Source organism: Canis lupus, chromosome 35, assembly GCF_011100685.1.
Source record: "Canis lupus familiaris isolate Mischka breed German Shepherd chromosome 35, alternate assembly UU_Cfam_GSD_1.0, whole genome shotgun sequence".
NCBI lineage: Eukaryota > Metazoa > Chordata > Mammalia > Carnivora > Canidae > Canis > Canis lupus.
The window spans coordinates 26,281,496-26,299,456 of NC_049256.1; the positions used below are offsets into that span (position 1 = coordinate 26,281,496).

Consider the following 17,961-nt stretch of genomic DNA (forward strand, 5'->3'; position numbering starts at 1 on the left):
TGGGTCCCCGAGCGGCTCCGCAGCCCTCCCGGCGCCCTCCACCCTGGACACCCGTCAGCGGCGAGGGGCGCCCATCCACTCCGCTCCCCTCTCGGGGGCCACGTCGCCCCCCAACCCTCCCCGGGGACCACGGCGGCGCGCCTCAGGGCTGGAACCGTGGCAGGGGACACGGGATCCCGCTCCCGCGGCCGGAGCGCGTGGCCGCCGCCCGAGGACGCCCCTCCCGTCGTCCCGGGGGAGCGCAGGGCTTTCCGGAACCATCTGCAGAGGACCTGCCTATGCACTGGCGATCATCTTTACCCCGTCCGCTCCCTAGGCTGGTGCAGTTTCTAGTACGGACTTAAGTAGCTACCCGAGGGCTGTGTAGTCGTGGCCGAGTGGTTAAGGCGATGGACTAGAAATCCATTGGGGTCTCCCCGCGCAGGTTCGAATCCTGCCGACTACGCGTGTTTTTCTCCGCTTGGCACCTGAGGTCTCCTCAAAGACAAAGCCTGGCCTCGAGTCTGCTCTCTGTGAACAGGACTCTCTTTCTTGCTCGAGGTCCTCTTTTACTTGGGAACCCGGCCCGGAGCTTTGGCGGACTCGGCTCAGGGTTAGCCACTCCCTCCCGCCTTTTGAGTGTAGACGCCGGCGCAGGCAGCTGGGCCCCACAGAGGCTGCTCCACCAGAGCATCCTCCCGCCTGAGACATACGGCCGCACGGCGAGCTCTGCGGCCAGGCGGGAGCCCCGTGCGCTCGGCGGCGGCGGGGCTGGAGGAGGGAGCGTCCACCAGCTGCATTAGGGCACGAGAGTACAAGCCCGCCGCGGAGCAAAAGGAACCCAAGGAGCAAAATGTCTTCCCTACAGAGGCGGTGCCAGCGGAGGCCCGTGACCACGTGGTTGACTGGGCGACCAATCAGAATTACCTCCGGAAGTGACGCGCTGGGGAGGGCGCCGAGTCATCTGTCCCGTGACCCTCAAAAATGTGTGCTCTGCCCCTGACCAGAGGAAACCTCAGACAAACCCAAATGAAGGGCCTTTCTGCAAAATAACTGTACTCAAAAATAGCACTATTATGAAACACAGGAAAGACTAAATGTTTCAGGTTTTAAAAACATAATACAACACATAATCTGGTACATTCTTTTGATGTATGTGGCATTATTGGAACAATTGGTAAAATCTGAATAGAGAGCATGGATTAAAGAATTTTATTTTACCAGTGGTAATTCCTAAATCTATTCATTGTTCTTTGGGTATGTAAAAAGAATGCCTTTAAGAAAGTACTGAGATACTTAAGGGAAAAGAGTGTTTTCAAACTCCATCTCCTACAGCTTCAGAAAAAGCGTACGTGTATAATATATACTTTTCTCTCATCTGTGACAGAAAAAGAAAAGAGTTATATGCTAAAATTTGGGGATGGATTGAAGGATAGCTAGAAATTCTTTACATTCTTGTAACTTCTGTCAGTCTGAAATTATTTCAAAATATCTACAATGAACCCAAGTTTGGGAACATGACAAAGATGTCTATCATTTCTTCTACCCAGCATGGTGCTAGAAGTAAAGTCTAGCACAATACAACAGGAATAATTGATATTAATATTGGAAAATAAAACCTTCACTATCAGAGGATAACTTGATTATGAATGTACAAACTGAAAAAGATCTAAAAACTATTATTAGTTAAATGAATCCAATTACTATTAGCTACTATTTAGAAGGTTTTTGCCTTCGTGGTCAATATATAAAATATCAGGTGTATGAATATATTCTAGCAACAAGCAAATGAAATATAGAATTTTCTGAATTCTATTTTCAATAGTATTACAAACATTACCTAAGAATAAGCCTGAAAAAAAGTGTGCAAGACTACATTAAAAACAACAAAACATTGCTGGATAAAATAAGGAGACCTAAAGAAGTGATATGCCGGGTTTGTATGTGGAATGACTCAATACTGTTAGGAGGTCAATTCTTCTTAAATTGATTAATAGATTCAGCGAAGTCCCAATTAAAATCTCAGAGAGTATTTTTGTGGAAATTGATTCTAAAATATTATATTTGTAAATGCAAAGGAACTTGAAAAGTCAAGTCAATATTGAAGAATATTGACTAATATAAGAATATTGAAGAATATAAACTAAATTGGAAGACTTACGCTAGCAATTTACAAAATAAGTCTTAGGTAAATTCAGTCAAGTGAGGGTGGTCTTTTTAATAAACAACAGTACAACATTTTGAGAGAATAAAATAAGCCTTAATTTCCTACTTCACATTATAAACACATTCTAAACAAAACTATTTAGTGATAAACCTAAACTATTGTGTGACAGAAAAAACAAACGTTTCTAGAAGAAAAACAGCAGAATATGTTCATGGGCTTGGGCTAGATGAAGATTTCTCAGGCAGAACATAAAGATCCGAATCATAAAATAAGAAGTTGATGAGCTAGACACTTTAAATGAAGGATGTATTGGTTGTAAAAGACACTATTTAAAAAGTGAAAATACAAGCTGTGGAAGGAGAGGAGGTATTTGTGATATACATATATACCCATCAAATGATATATATACCCATCAAATGACTAATTCCATATACATATGAAGAACCTCTATAAATCAATAAGAATAGACAACCCAATTTGAAAATGGCCAGAACACTTGGCAGACACTTTATGAAAAAGATTCAAAATGGTCAATAAGCATATGAGAAGACATTCAACACCATTAGTCATGAGAGTAATGCAAATCAAAACCAAAATTAGATAGCACTACACACCCACCAGAATGGCTAAAATTTAAAACTATGACAATGCAATGGGTGGTAAAAGTATTTTTCACATGGTTAGTAGAAGTATAAATTAGTATAACCACTTGGAGAAAATGTTTCACCATATCTATAAAAGCTAAACGTAATAGTCATATAACTCAGATACTACACAATTTGATTATAAACCAACATAAATAGCATGTACATGCACGTTCATAACTACTTCATTTTAATAATCAAAATCTGAAATCATGGTACCTGGGTAGCTCAGTGGTTAAGCGTCTGCCTTTGACTCAGGTTGTGATCCTGGGGTCCTGGGATGAAGTCCAGCATTGGGCTCCCCACAGGGAGTCTGTTTCTACCTCTGCAAATGTCTCTGCCTCTCTCTTTGTGTCTCTCATGAAAAAATAAAATCTTAAAAAAAAATCTGAAATCACCTAAGTGTCAGCGACAGAATGGAAATGTAGAAGAGTATACAGTCAGCATAAAGAATAACTACTGATAAACCCAATAACATGATTAAGTCTCATAATGTCACTCAAAAAAAAGACACAGAAGAGTACACACTATACTTACATGAAGTATAAAAACAGCAAAACTGATTTATGATGATAGAATGATTGTCCTTAGAGGGAGGGCACACACTGACCAGGATGAGACTAATGAAAGCTTGTTATCCTGGAGAAGCTATTCTATATTTTGAGCATGGTGATGGTCACACAGCTATAACTGAAAATTGATCAAACTATATAATTAAGATTTGTGCTCTTTACCGTACATAAATTATACCTAAATTTAGAAAATGAGAAAAATTGAGGCAAAATAAGGATGGCTTAACTCAAACAAAAACTGGGAGAATCCTTCATTAGCAAATGTGCATTACAAGACATAATAAAGGGTATTCTTAATGCCAAAGAAAAATAAAAAATCTGAAAATTGTACTTAATAGGTTAATTAACATGGTAGCTAGTATCATAGTCAATATACAAAAAACATATATATTTATATGTTCCAATAACCATGAAGTGAAAATTAAAAGTTCCAATTTCAGGGCATCTGAGTGGCCCAGTCAGTTGAGTGTCTCCCTTCAGCTAGGCTCAGGTCATGCATGGGCCCCAAGTCAGGCTCTCTGATCAGTGGAGAGTCTTGTTTCTCCCTCTCCCTCTGCCACTCCCTCTGCTTGTACTCTCTCATTCTCTCTCAAATAAATAAATAAAGGCACTATAAAAGTTCCAATTTCAATAGCTTAAAAACTTAAAACACCTAGAAGTAAATCTAATAAAAGATAAGCAAGATACCTGCACTGAGATCCTTAATGTATAACTGAAAATTAATCCAGAAAAAGAAGTAGAACTATATAAATATTTACCAATCTAAAAAGAGGCAAAGGAGCAGGAATGGTAAAACAAAGAACAAATTGGAAAAATTAAAAGAATAAGAAGCAAAACTCAACTAAATAGATATTTATCTTTAACATAAGCAGAGAAAATATTGCAATTAAAAGGGAAAAAAATGTCATACAGGAAAAAATTTACCCAAAACCATTTGCTTTTTATAGAGCATCCAATTTAAACATACAGATTTTTAAAAATAATTAAAGCAAAGGAATGTAAGACATAGAATAGCCAAAAAAGATAAACCAGAACCACTTTAGTGATAATAACTTGAATTTATAGCCTTTAAAAAAGAAGCATTACTAAAAATAATGGAACTATTTCATAATCTCCAGAGTAAATTTAGTAAGAAGATATTATAATCCTATATTGTACACACATAATAACAACTTCAAAGTATAGAAAACAAAAGACTGACAGAGCTAAATGGAGAAATACAAAAATCCATAATCATAGTTGAATACTTGAATGCTTCTATAGATATAACAAATGGCACAAAAAAGCAGTATGGAAAAGTAAGTTAAATTTAGTGAGGAAATTTTAAGTGATTGGATTAATACTATACCCAACTGCAGAATATCTTAACTTTTGAGGTATACATGCAACATTTAACAAGATAACCAAATGGTGAGCATTATGCAAATCTCAACAAGTTTCAAAGATAGTAATCACACAGAATATGTTCAGCACAGTATAATTAAATAAAAGTCAGCATTAATAACGTAAACAAATGGAAAATTCCCAAATGTTATAAAATTAAGCGACAGAATGCAAAATATTATGGTCAAATAAGTTTTAAAAACTATAAAATATTTTTAACTGAATGATAATGAAAATAGGATATATCACTTCAGCTCCAATCTATTGGAAGAGGAGAAAATTTGAAAGGTAATGATCTAAGCTTTCAGCTCAAAAACCTAGTTTTAAAAATCCAGTAAATTAAACTTTTAAAACTTAGAAGGAAAAAATAGCAAGAGCTATAATCAAAAAGAGAAAAAAAATAGAAGAAATAAATGAACAAAAATTTGCTTTTCAGATAGTAAAACTGTTACCCCAAATCAAAACTAACTTCTCTTAAGGGGGAAAAAAGTATAAAAAGGGGACAACATTAAAAATCTTACTGATATCAAGATTAGAGTGAAAGGATAAAATGAATAGTTTCTGGGGAATAAATTTGATAATAGAGGATAAATTATAGGTTCCTTCATAAACATGACTGACCAAAGCAGACACAAAGAGAAATTAAAAATTCAAGTAGCCTAAACTCTGTTAAAAAATTATTTTTTTAAAGATTTTATTTATTAATGAGAGACACAGAAAGAGAGAGAGGCCGAGGGAGAAGCAGGCTCCATGCAGGGAGCCCCACGTGGGACTCAATCCGAGGTCTCCAGGATCAGGCCCTGGGCTGAAGGCTGCGGTAAACCGCTGAGCCACCTGGGCCACCCTGTTAAAGAAATTAAAATCATAATTACCCTCTGTATTTATTTGCTATGACTGCCATTGCAAAATACCACAGACTCAGAACAATAGAAATTTATTTTCTCACAGTTCTTGATGCTAGAAGTCCAAGATCAAGGTACAGGTTTGGTTTATCCTGAGACCTGTCTCCTTGGCTTGCAGAAAGCCATTTTCTCCTATGTGAGCACAGTCCTGTCCATATATGGTCTTTCTTCTGTGATGGCTTATCTCTGGTGTCTCTTTGTATCCAAATTTCTTCTTCCCACACCAATACCAGTCAGAATGAATTAATGCCCATCCTAACAGCCTCATTTTAGCTAATTACCTTTTCAAAGACCCTATCTCCAAATACAGTCAAGTGTGAGGTACTGAGGATTAGGTCTTCAGCATTTGAATTTGGGAGGAAACACAATTCAGTTTGTAACACCTTTTCACAAAACAAACACTATGAAAATATGGCTTCACTGTTGCAGTTTTAAAACATTAATGAAGAACTAATATAAAATTTTTCAGGAAAATTTTATGAAATTAAATAAAAATAAAATTTTTCAGGAAACAGAAAAAAATAAAAACACTTCCTAACTGTCATTATGAGGCCAGAACAATAATCTTCATATTAAAATTTGATAAGCATGTTGCTAGAGAGAAAATTACAGGTCAATCTATGTGTTAAATATTCTAGATGCAAATAAATAAATAAATAAATAAATAAAATAAAAAATAAAAATATTCTAGATGCAAAACTTCTAAATAAAATAATAGCAATCAGATCCAGTAATGATTTACAGTAATCTGGTAATGACACAATAGTCAAAAGTAAAGAGATAGTGTTTATCTTAGTTATTATTATATTATTAATATAATTATTATATTATATATATTATTAAGTTATTATATGAAATTTGTTTAATATAAAAAGCAATCACTTTAAATGTACCACAAAGAGTAAGAGAAAAAAAATCAAATGATCATAGCATTCAACAAAACTCAACACCACTATGCTATATGTTGGCAAATTGAACTCCAATAAAAAAATAAATAAAAAATTCAACACCAATAGTTAAAAACTTTCAGCAGTCTAGGAATAGAAAGATTTCTTAATCTCATGATGCATATATACAATATCCTACATCTAACATTCTGATAATGTTAAAGATTTATTTATTAAGTAAACTCTACACTCACTGTGGGGCTTGAATTCATGACCCTGAGATCAAGAGTTACATGCTCAACCAATCAAACCAGCCAGGAACCCCCCACAATTATGGTAAATATTTAACATTTTTAAAAAATATTTTATTTATTTATTCATGAGAGACACAGAGAGAGAGAGAGAGAGAGTCAGAGATGCAGGTAGAGGGAGAAGCAGGCTCCATGTAGGGAGCCCGACGTGGGACTCGATTCCGGGTCTTCAGGATCACACCCTGGGCTGAAGGCGGCCCTAAACTGCTGAGCCACCAGGGCTGCCCAATGTTTAACACTTTCTCCCAGATACTGGGACCAAGATAAGCATGACCACTATCACCATTGCTATTAAAAATTGTATTGGCATCTTAGCCCATGAAACAAGACATGATAAAGAATTAAAAGATGTTAAGATTAGAAGTGGAGAAATAATATGATTACATGCTTGGAAAAATCCCCCAAATCTACAAATTATTAGAATTAATAAGTAAAAATAGCAAATTTGCTGGATACAAAATGTTGTATTCACATATACTGGCAAAACAGATAATTTTTAAAAATATCATTTACAATAGCAATAAAACTGTGTCTAATCTAATGATAAATAGAATAATAAATGAAGTCCAGAGAGCTTAACTGACTGAGCTGCCCAGGCACCCCATATTTGCCCATTTTGAATACAACCCCTATGCACTGCCTCTTTGCACTTTCTCCTCTGCTGCCATGCACCCCCCTTACCTACCTCCCCCACTCCTCGCCCAAGTGTGGTCAGTAAACTTCTATCTCCTTCCTTCTGCCTCTAGTGAATACTTTCACCACCTGCACCCCGCCCCCACTGGCTTCCACATGATTGCGCCCCCCCCTCGCCCTGGCATACGGGGGTCCCCATCTGATTAGATATCGCATAGACCCATGAAAGTGTCATGATATAACTAATTATGGCAACATCTATATCACAACTTCAATTTTATTTTACATTTGCACTTAGTCATGCTTTTTAAAGACTAATTATGTGACTGATACTCAGTGATAGTGAAGGCTGCTCAAATAATAAACTGCTCAGTTAAATGTGGAGTCTGGTTCCTTTACCCAAAACTTGGCTTAATACTCCCTTCAGGGCAGACTCTCCCCTCATTAAACTGGGGGTTTCTTAAAGTTGATTTTATCTCAGTAGGAGAAGAGTTTCCCTTCATCTCCTTCCCACCTCCCTTCACTCTTCTCTCACCTCTCCTCCCTCCTCCTCCTATCTTTGCCCCCAAAAGTGACATTTATTCAAAGAAAACAAAAAGACAGAAAAATGTCAAGATGTCCTCCCATGTCACCTTTCTTTCTCCCCTCCTGCTCCTCTGCAGCCCCCCAGGGACTGAATCCTGGCTAGGGCTAGATAGCAGGACAGCCCCTCTCAGATAAGGTCAGCAACCCTGAGGGGCATCTCCTTCATGCAGGTTCTATAGAAGGTCTGGGTGTCTCTAAGAGTCCTCTTGTCTTCTGTCACCATGTTAATAGCCACAGTCTGTGGCCAAATGGTCTACCATGATGGCCTCTATGGATACAGCTGCCTTTGGGTATACTTCAGTCCTCTTGTCTGTTTAGATAGCACGAAAGATCCCCCTGTCTTCAGACTCGAATCACCTTCCTCCCCCTTTCCACCTCCCCTCCTTGCCCTGCTCTTTAAAAAATTACATTAAGACCTTCTAAGCAGGATAGACAAAATCAGTTTCAAGATTTGGGGAAACACTGTGACAGAGAAATGAAGCTCAAAATGTGAAAGGGGGAAAAACCCTGTTGAATTGGTTAAATTTGGATAGAAATAGCCCCTCATCTGCCCCAAGAAACCATAACAACTTAGCAAGATGCTGGTTAGGGATGCATCACTTTGAGCGCCTCCAACCTGGGACACAAAGCCCTGGAAGCAGTCCCCCACTTGGAACCAGCTGGAGCCCACTTGGAAACCCCTGGGGCCCACCTGGAACCCTCCTGGGCCCTCTTGGAACCCCCCTGGGAACCACCTAACACACCCCTCCCCAAACAGCCTGGGGCCCACCTGGAACCCACCTGGAGCTCACCTGGAGCTCATCCGCACAATTGGTCACCCTGGGAGGAGCGTGGGCTCAGTAGGAGAAGGTTATGCCCCAAGGGCCTGGGTGCGCACGGGTTTGGCGCAGGGGAAATTGCGCTCTGAAGCCAGCACTCCTAGGCGGTACCGGAGCAGGCGGGGGTCACCTGCACTCACCTGGGACTGCTGGCGGCGCTGGTGCTCTGGGGTCCCCGGGGTCCCGAGGTCCCGGGGGTCGGCTGCTTTCCAATAACTGTGTCTAACAGCGGCGGGGCCGAGGAGCTCCGGAGGGTTGGTGTGCGGCGCCCCAGAGCTCCACCAGTGCCAGTGGGTGCGCTCCCGCCCGCGTGTAGTCGTGGCCGAGTGGTTAAGGCGACGGGCTAGAAATCCGTTGGGGTGTCCCCGCACAGGTTCGAGTCCTGTCGACTACGGCGTGTTTTTCTCCGACACCGGAGGTTGTCCTGGGAGGAGTTCGCTGGCCATTCCCACTGCTGCAGGGTGGCCTTGGTAGCGAGTGCCCTGCTCCGTCCCTCACTTATACCTTTGCTGCCACCGAATTCCTGTCCCACGGTTAAACAATTGTCTTCACAGGCAAAAAAATGAAACACGAAACTAAAGAAGAAAGCCAACTAAAACTTATTTGAACGAAACGGATGCTGCCACCTGTTTGCTGTCCTTGAAGCCCCACCTGGATCTTCTCCACACACGCACTTCTGTTGCGAGAATACGGTCGTCACTTAGAAAGCCAGCTCCGTGAGATCCAGGCTGGGCTGGGTTTTCAGGAGCGCAGCCAGAGGTGCGGCACTCACCTCCAGCCGCCGAGCAACCCAGCACGGTCACCCAGGCGCGGGCGTCCCCTCCCGGAGTACGGTTGCGCTTTCCTGTCCAACACCATGGCTCTGACAAACCCTGCTTGGTCTTCCACTCAGATATTACCTTTCTTCTTCCTTTACCTTATTTTCTCCCTAGACAACCAAATGTAATGAAAAAGAAGTGAAATTCATAAATCATATAAGTAATACAAAAGGAGATCGTGATTTGACCGTGGAGAGCTGTGGCAGACACCACGTTAATCAACTGATCCCAGTTAGCATCTCCAGTATCTGGACAATCAACATCACACATCTCCCAGGTATGGACTGCGACGAATACAACCTCATTTGTGAGATATTCTGCTAAAAGTGCATACTATGAACTTAGCTCTCAGGAAACATCAGACAAACTCAAGTTTAGGGGGCGTTCTATAAAATATCTGACCACTTTGTTTTTTAATGTCAATGAAATGAAAGAAGAAGATTGAAGAACTCTTTCAGATTCAAGGACTAAAGAGATGCAACAACTGGATGCAATCTATTTTTCTTGAAATAAAGGATCTGCACAATTGGCAAAATATTAACAAGGTCTGTAGATTAAATAAGAGTTTTAATCTTGATTTCATGATTGTTCTGTGGTTAGGAAAGAGAAGGTCCCTGTTTTTAGAAAACACTGAAGTATTTACGGGTAAAGGACATCTTGTCTGAAACTCACCTGTCAATACTTAAGAAACAAAATTATATACGTGTAAATCTATCTATATGTATCTATCTACTGAAAAAATAAAGCACATGTCATAATTTAACATTTGATGAATATAGGTGAAGGACTTATGAAGATTCTTTGTACTATTCTTGCAACTTCTCCATAAATTAGAATTTATGTCAAAATAAAGAGATGAAAAAAGAAAAACCATAGATCAATTAATTTTAAAAATAGTGCTCATTGAAATAAAAACCCAAGCACAATTTGAACATTAGATGTAACATAGGTAATGAGAAAATTATTAAATGTGAGTTTATGCCTGATGAAAGAATAGTATGCAGAATTCTGTAGTAAGCAAGGAAATTCATACACATTATTTTTAATAATGACTGATGTTTAGGATAAAGGCACAAGATGGAAGTATTACACAGCAGTATCATGCATAATTGAAGGGTGAATATAATCAAATCATTCTTGGGTCCCATGATTTTGTATCAGGAAAAAAATAAGCAGTGTTACATCAGCTTTTCCATGAAGTCACCATCCAAGTTCATAATCAAGGAACACCCTTTTAGGACAAAAATAAACCTGAAATTTTAATCAATATTTTAATTTAAACACTAATTATTACAATTATGTTACTTAAATGTTAGTGGGTAAAATAAATGAGTGTTGTGGTGCAGCAGGATTATTCACTAAATTATTTAGTCCCTCTGGTTCACATTGGAAGTAATATGCAGATGCCCACTTTCAGCTAAGGTTAAAAATTATTTGTTTCTGTTTCTTCTTTTCATATACAAAATGTATATGTGTATAACAAGTGGAAATTAAAATACAAATATTTCATTTGCAGCTGAACCTTAAACATCTGGGAATAAATCTAACAAAAGATATGCAGGAATATGGATTAAAAACTACAAAATATTGCTGGTGGAAATTAAATAGAAGGAAATAGTATGTTTATTTTTTGAAAGACTCAATTTTGTCAAGGTGACAACTATTTCCAAATTGATCAACAGATTCAATAAAATCCCAAACACCAAATATGTATCTTATGGAAATTAATCCATTGTTTTAAAAACACATTTGGAAATGTAGAGCAACTTAAAAAATGAGAAGCTATTGAAGAAGATAGCAAAATTGGAGGACTGATACAATATACATATCAAGATATATGTATTTATAAATCTATGATATTTAAGACAGTATGCTCTTGGGTATTGTCTATGTAAACTAAGGCAGTACGCTTCTGGTTATTATATATGTAAATATATTGGTTGTTACATATGTACTAAAACATTATCTTCTTATCTATATCAACTTAGCCAGGCTGAATTCCCTTTTCTGTATGTTTCTGATTGGATGGTCCCCAAGGGACATTCTTGGGGGCAATTTGGAGGGAGAAGTCAAGTAGCCATTTTGCAGCTCGTTCTAACTCACCTGCTGACATACCTCCTCAGAGGCAGCAGTTGGGCCTGCCACTGCCCCACCTTCCCCTGGATCCTCTTTCAGCCTCCTCTTTCTTGGATCAAACGTGTGTGTTTAGCTCTAAATGAAGGGCCCTGGCTTCCGCAGGACATCTGCACCAAAATAACACAAATTTCAATCCATCTTGTGGGGCTTCAATTCCTACTTGTGGAGTCCAGCTTGTTCTAATCTTCCCCACTTTATATTTTTCTTCCCCTCTTGAACAAACTGCCCTATGGACTCTGAGCTACAGCACTTCAGCATTTACGTAGACTACTTAATCAGCTTCTACAAATCCCTCAAGTATATATGAATATATGTGTATATATATGAAATGTATGTAACCATCTCCGTGGTTCTGCTTCTGTCATTGAACACTGATTGTAATTTTTTGTTCATGGATTTGTTCCAATTGTTCATTTTCATAGTGTTGACCAGGAATGAAATTAGTTCCAGAAATGTCTATATTCAAGAAGAGGGTCATGGAAGAAAAGGATGAATAAACACTATGCAAAGGAAAGAATGATATACCACTAAAGTTTAAGGTCAGATTGGTGGGGGGCACCTGGGTGGCTCAGTCAGTTGGGCAACAACTCTTGGGTTCCTCTCAGTTCCGAATCTTGGGGTCAGGGGACTGAGCCTGCTTGGGACTCCATGCTCACCATAGAGTCTGCTTAAGATTCTCTCTCTCCTTCTCCCTCTACCCCTCCCCCACTCTCTCTAAAATAAATAAATAAATAAATCTTTAAAAATAAATAAAGTCAGATTGGTGGACTTAAATAACCAGTGCCAAAAGGTCTTCTGTTTTTCACCATGGTAAAACAACATGGTAAAACAACACCAGACTTACTCTTCCACCTTAAACCAGAAAACTGAATAAAGTATACACAATAATGTTCTTCAGACAGTGACTAACTTTGATACCAGAGAAGGAAAACAAATGAGAAAAAAATCAAGTCACCTTAATGCCTGAAAACAGATCAAGAGGGACAGAAGGGGAAAAAATAAATAAATAAAATAAAATAAAATAAAATAAAAAAAGAGGAACAGAGGAACATTTTATAATGATAAAGGGGTAAATACATCAAAAGGACATAATAGTAGCTCCTGGGTGGCTCAGTCAATTAAGTGGCTGCCTTCAGCTTAGGTTATGACCCCTAGGGTCCTGGGATCAAGTCCATGTCAGGCTCCCTGACCAGCGGGGAGTCTGCTTCACCCTCTCCCTATAATCCTCCCCCCTGCTTGTGCACATTCTCTCTCTCTAATAAATCTTTTTTTAAAGGACATAATAATCCTACATATGTATGCACGTAGTAACAGAGTTTCAAAATACATGTAGCAAAATCTGATAAATTGAAAAGATAAATAGAAAAATTCTTCAAATACAGTTGGAGATTTTAACACTTCTCTTTCAGTAATTGATGAACAAGTAGTCAGGAAAATCAGTAAGAAGATATAAGATTTGAACATTATCAAGGAACTTGACCTGAGTAAGATTTATAGACTACTCTATCCAACAACAGAAGGATACAATATATTCAAGCAACATTGAAGACTCACTAAGATACACTGTGTTTTGTGCAATAAAATAAATCTTCAGTTTAAATGGAATGAAATCATAGAAAATATATTTTCTGACCACAACGAATTAAAATAGAAATTGATACCAGAAATTAAAGAAAATACATCTAAATAACCCACAAGCCAAATAATATATACAAGGGAAATATAAGTTTTTCATTAAGAATATAGAAGCGAAATAGTACAAAGTGTCCGCAGCTGAAGTTTTGTATAGGGAGCAATTTATAGCAAGAAATGTTTATATTATAAAAAAAACCAAGTGCTCAAATAAATTAATTATTCTTCCACTTCAAGAAACTAGCAAAAGTACAATGGAAATTAATATAACATTGTATGTTAACAATACTGGAATGAAAAAAATTAATAAAAAAGGAGAGTAGAAAAAAAAGAGCAAATTAAACACAAAATAAGCAGAAGGAAAAAATATTAAATAGTAAAGCAAAAATTAATTAAACAAAACAGGAAAACAGTAGAGGAAATCAATGAAACCCAAAGTCTGGTGATTTGGCAAGTTGAATATTATTGACAGGTCTCTAGACAGACTGATGAGGAAAAAAAAGAGTCACATATTATCAATATCATGAAAGAAAGGGGGATATGTACCCAGATTCTACAGACAATAAAAGAATGTTATGAATAATATTACATCAATTAATGTGACAAATTAGATGAAATGACCAACTTCTCAAAAGACACAAACTACAGCTCAAGAAAAAATAAATAATCTAAATTGTCATATACCTATTTAAATAGAATTTGTAGGGGCGCCTGGGTGACTCAATTGGTTGAACATACAACTTTTAATTTCAGCTCAGGTCATGATTTCAGGGTCCTGGGATGAGCCCTGAGCTAAGCTCCATGCTCAGCATAGAGTCTTCTTGAGATTCTCTTTCTACCTCTTCCTCTGGCTCTCCCTTTGCTGGCGTGGGCCATAAATAAATAAATAAATAAATAAATAAATAAATAAATATTTAAAACTAAACAAACAAAATAGAATTTGTAACTAAAAGCCTTCTCACAAAGAAAAAATCCAGGCCAATAAAGATGGCTTTACTGGTGAATTTTACCAAACCTTTAAAGAAGGAAGCATGCCATACCTATATAAACTCTTCTAGAAATTAAAAGATAAGGGAATGCTTTCCTATTCATTTTATGAGGTCAGCATTACCCTTGATAACAAAACCAATGACAGTTAAAAAAAAAATCACAGACGCATGTTCTCCATGAAAAGAACTGCCAGTATTCTTAACAAATTTTAGATTGAATCAAGTATTTTCTAAAAAAGGATGATATGCCATGACCCAGTGAGGTTATCTAGGGGTTGCAACAAGTGATTATTGCTTCTGAGTTCTCAAGGGAGTCATTTTCCTTGTCCCTCAGAAAACGTGGAGACTAAGATGCTTTCATTCCAACATTCGTTAGCTCTCTGAATTAATTAATGTCTCTTATCTGCACATGTTTCTATTTGTAAATGATGGTGGCAGTACTTTATGGAACTGTTCTGAGGGTTAAATGAAGTTATTAATCAGAAGTCATTTTCTAAAATGTGGAATACAGAGTTGATAGACACTAGTATAATTTTTACCAGATCAGTTTCCATGCCACACCACTCTTTGTTTTTTCAAACAGATAAGAAGTGATTGTAGAATCATCCTGTAGTTTTAAAGGAAGTGTGGGGAACACTTTAAATTCAAATACAAAGAAATATTATACTTTGCCTCAAAATTTGAAGGAGAGAGAAAAGCTGAAAGAGGAAAACAAGGAGTAGCTATGATTCCAACACCCCCGGGGAAGTTTTAGTAATCAGTTTTTTGTTGACGCACATCCAGTTTTTTAATGAGAGTATATAGCGGACTATTGATTTAAACCTGTTTTTTCCATTTATATATTTTCCAATTATATAAACAATGCAGAAAGCAGTGCCTATTATGAAAAATTTGAAGAATACAAAGTTAACTTAAATATCATTTTTATCCTTCACTTCCATTCCACTTGTTTGCGTTCTTGTTAGATTGGTGAGTAGGCTATCAGATTTTTTTTTATGTACTTGTAATTTGGAGTTCATTTTATATAAATGGGACGATTTAAATTTGTTGTTCTCTATGTTAATGTTCACACACATTTTCCAAGTAAAACGATAAAGATCTAACTCTTTAAAGGCCACATAGTGCCCTTGACATGAACAGCATCATACTAATGCCTTAAGGATTAATACGTTACTTCCACATTTTTGCTCTTACGAATGATGGTGCAGTGGACACTGTAACCACGTAAAGCACTAGCTGTTTCTGCCGATTTCTCCGTCAAAGCTACATGATCACCCACTCCCTCCTACAGGTGGTCGTGAGCGTCCAGGTCTGTTGGAGGACCAGGTGTTCAAAGGCCGTAGACCAGGAAGGGCTGGAAGTCAGGGCCTGTTCAGCCGGGAGAAAACATGCTGGGTTCTCGTCGCCTACACACCGGAGCAGGGGCTCAGACCTGCGGCCCACTCCCAAGACTCGGACCCCTGACCAGTCCCCGGGACTCGGACCCCCGCCCAATCCCCGGTCCCCAGGCTCGGGCTTCGCAGGACTGACTTGTGTGCTTGGAACACTGATGCTCTCGCGGTGAGGATTGTCATCCCATTGCTCCCAATCGCCCGGGCGGAACGAGAGGTTAGACTTTATTAAAAAAATTAAAAAAAAAAAATCAAACCCCATTTTACCTGAAGGTTTGTGTCGTTTATAAAATGTGCTTTCTTGTACGACAAGCAGATGATCCTTGTCTGTATTCTTTGTCATCCACAACTTGAAAAAGACTTCGTCGTCGTGTAGTCGTGGCCGAGTGGTTAAGGCGATGGACTAGAAATCCATTGGGGTCTCCCCGCGCAGGTTCGAATCCTGCCGACTACGACAGCTCCTTTTTCAGTGAAACCGGCATCCTGGACCGAATTCAAGCAGTGGGGCTGGATTCGGGCTGGAGCGCCTCCCGCCAGGGGCGTGGGGTGGTCCCAGCCCGTCCCTTTTATTGGGGCGAGGAGGGGGCGGAGGGGAGGAGCGGAGGAGTAGAAGAGGGAGATGGGGAAGGAGGAGCAGCCATCGCGCAGCGGGATGCAAGCCCCTCGGGGACGCCCCACGTCCCCCCTCCGCCGTGGCTCGCTCGGCGGGCCCTCCCGGGAGCAGAGCTGCCCCGGGACCCAGGTTCCGCAGCGGATGGGGGGATGGGGGATGGGGGGTGGGGGGGTGGAGGTGGGCGAGGGTCCGCGGGACCGCGTACAGCCAGGGCGGCGCACTCGCGCGTTTGCTGCTGAGATCATGATGGTCGTGGCTAGCCAAGCCCAGACCTCGTGCTCACAGGACGCGGAACTGCAGTGTCATTTATGAGACGTCTCTGTGACACCGCCGCCGGGTCCTCCTCGTTAGTATAGTGGTGAGTATCCCCGCCTGTCACGCGGGAGACCGGGGTTCGATTCCCCGACGGGGAGTGCTGAGGTTGCTTTTGTGTGTCTTCACATATTTTTAGAATTCCTGGCCCTGAGGTCCCCACGGCTTCGGATCAAATACTGTCCTCCTCACCTTCTCACAGGAGAGCCGCGGGGCTCCCGGGCTGGGTACCTGGAGCTGCGGACCTCGGTCCCGGAGCGCCGAGGGCGAGGCAGCTGTGGTCTTCGCCCATCTGCGCGCTCCCCGGCTTCCCCATCATACCTGCCTAACAAAGGCTGAGCCCAGGATCCAGATTTCAGATGTACAAACGTGGTCATGACTGTTAAGTTAAGGTGTGTTCAGGAGAGCACGAGGTGATGGTGAGTCAAGTCTACACCAGAGCACAAGAGAAATCCTAGTGGAGAAGTTCATCACGCAGATCTTGGAGAAGGTGCACAGTACTCTTCAAAGTGCCGCCTGGGGAGGTCAAGACAGAGAGCAGAGCAATGCGACCTGGGGAACCTGCCTTGATGAGGGTCCATGTGTGGAGTGCTTGGGGGTTCCAGGGCTAAGGCTGGAACGGAAAGAGGGGTTCAGGTGAGCTCCACAGGGGTCTAATCTAAGGATAGCTCAAGGTCAAGGTCCTGGGAGGCAGGGGAGACCTCTGATCACAAGGGCTGTTGGGGAAGTCATTACAGGAACTGACATTTGCTTGTGACACTGTGGGCTGCCATGTAGGGCATGCCCTTCCCTTGTACCGGGCCCTGGTGTCAGTGTCCCTGCAGGCCTTGGCCAAGGTAAATGGATGCCAAGGCAGCCACACCTGGAGTAGCAGAGCCAGGCTCTCATCATGTATAGGTACCCATGGGTGTGAGTAAGAAAAATGAATATGAAATAGGCAGACAATCCAATAGAAAAATGGGCTAAGGTAGTCCAAGTTGGAAACAATCCAAATGCCTTTGTAGATGGGGTGGAGTTTAAGAAATACCTTGACATATGTCGCTGATTTTGAAGAGTGGGGATCATGGAAAAATGCCTGTCAGAACAAGAGTGAAAGCACTGGGGTCTTCTATGACCAAGGAAGCTCAGAATAAGAGTGGCCCAGAGGGGTGACACTCTGGTGACACTCCAGGTGGCACCGTGGTGGCTG

At 40.2% G+C, this 17,961-nt stretch overlaps 4 non-coding genes across 4 annotated transcripts; all 4 read left to right on the top strand.

Moving 5' to 3' along the window:
* Positions 1-363: 363 nt before the first annotated feature.
* TRNAS-AGA lies at positions 364-445 on the top strand. The gene has a single exon. It is a non-coding gene; the product is annotated as a tRNA-Ser (tRNA).
* Positions 446-9,193: 8,748 nt separating this feature from the next.
* On the top strand, positions 9,194-9,275 carry TRNAS-AGA. The gene has a single exon. It is a non-coding gene; the product is annotated as a tRNA-Ser (tRNA).
* Positions 9,276-16,219: 6,944 nt separating this feature from the next.
* Positions 16,220-16,301, top strand: TRNAS-AGA. The gene has a single exon. It is a non-coding gene; the product is annotated as a tRNA-Ser (tRNA).
* A 500-nt stretch (positions 16,302-16,801) lies between these two features.
* Positions 16,802-16,873, top strand: TRNAD-GUC. The gene has a single exon. It is a non-coding gene; the product is annotated as a tRNA-Asp (tRNA).
* Positions 16,874-17,961: the final 1,088 nt, after the last annotated feature.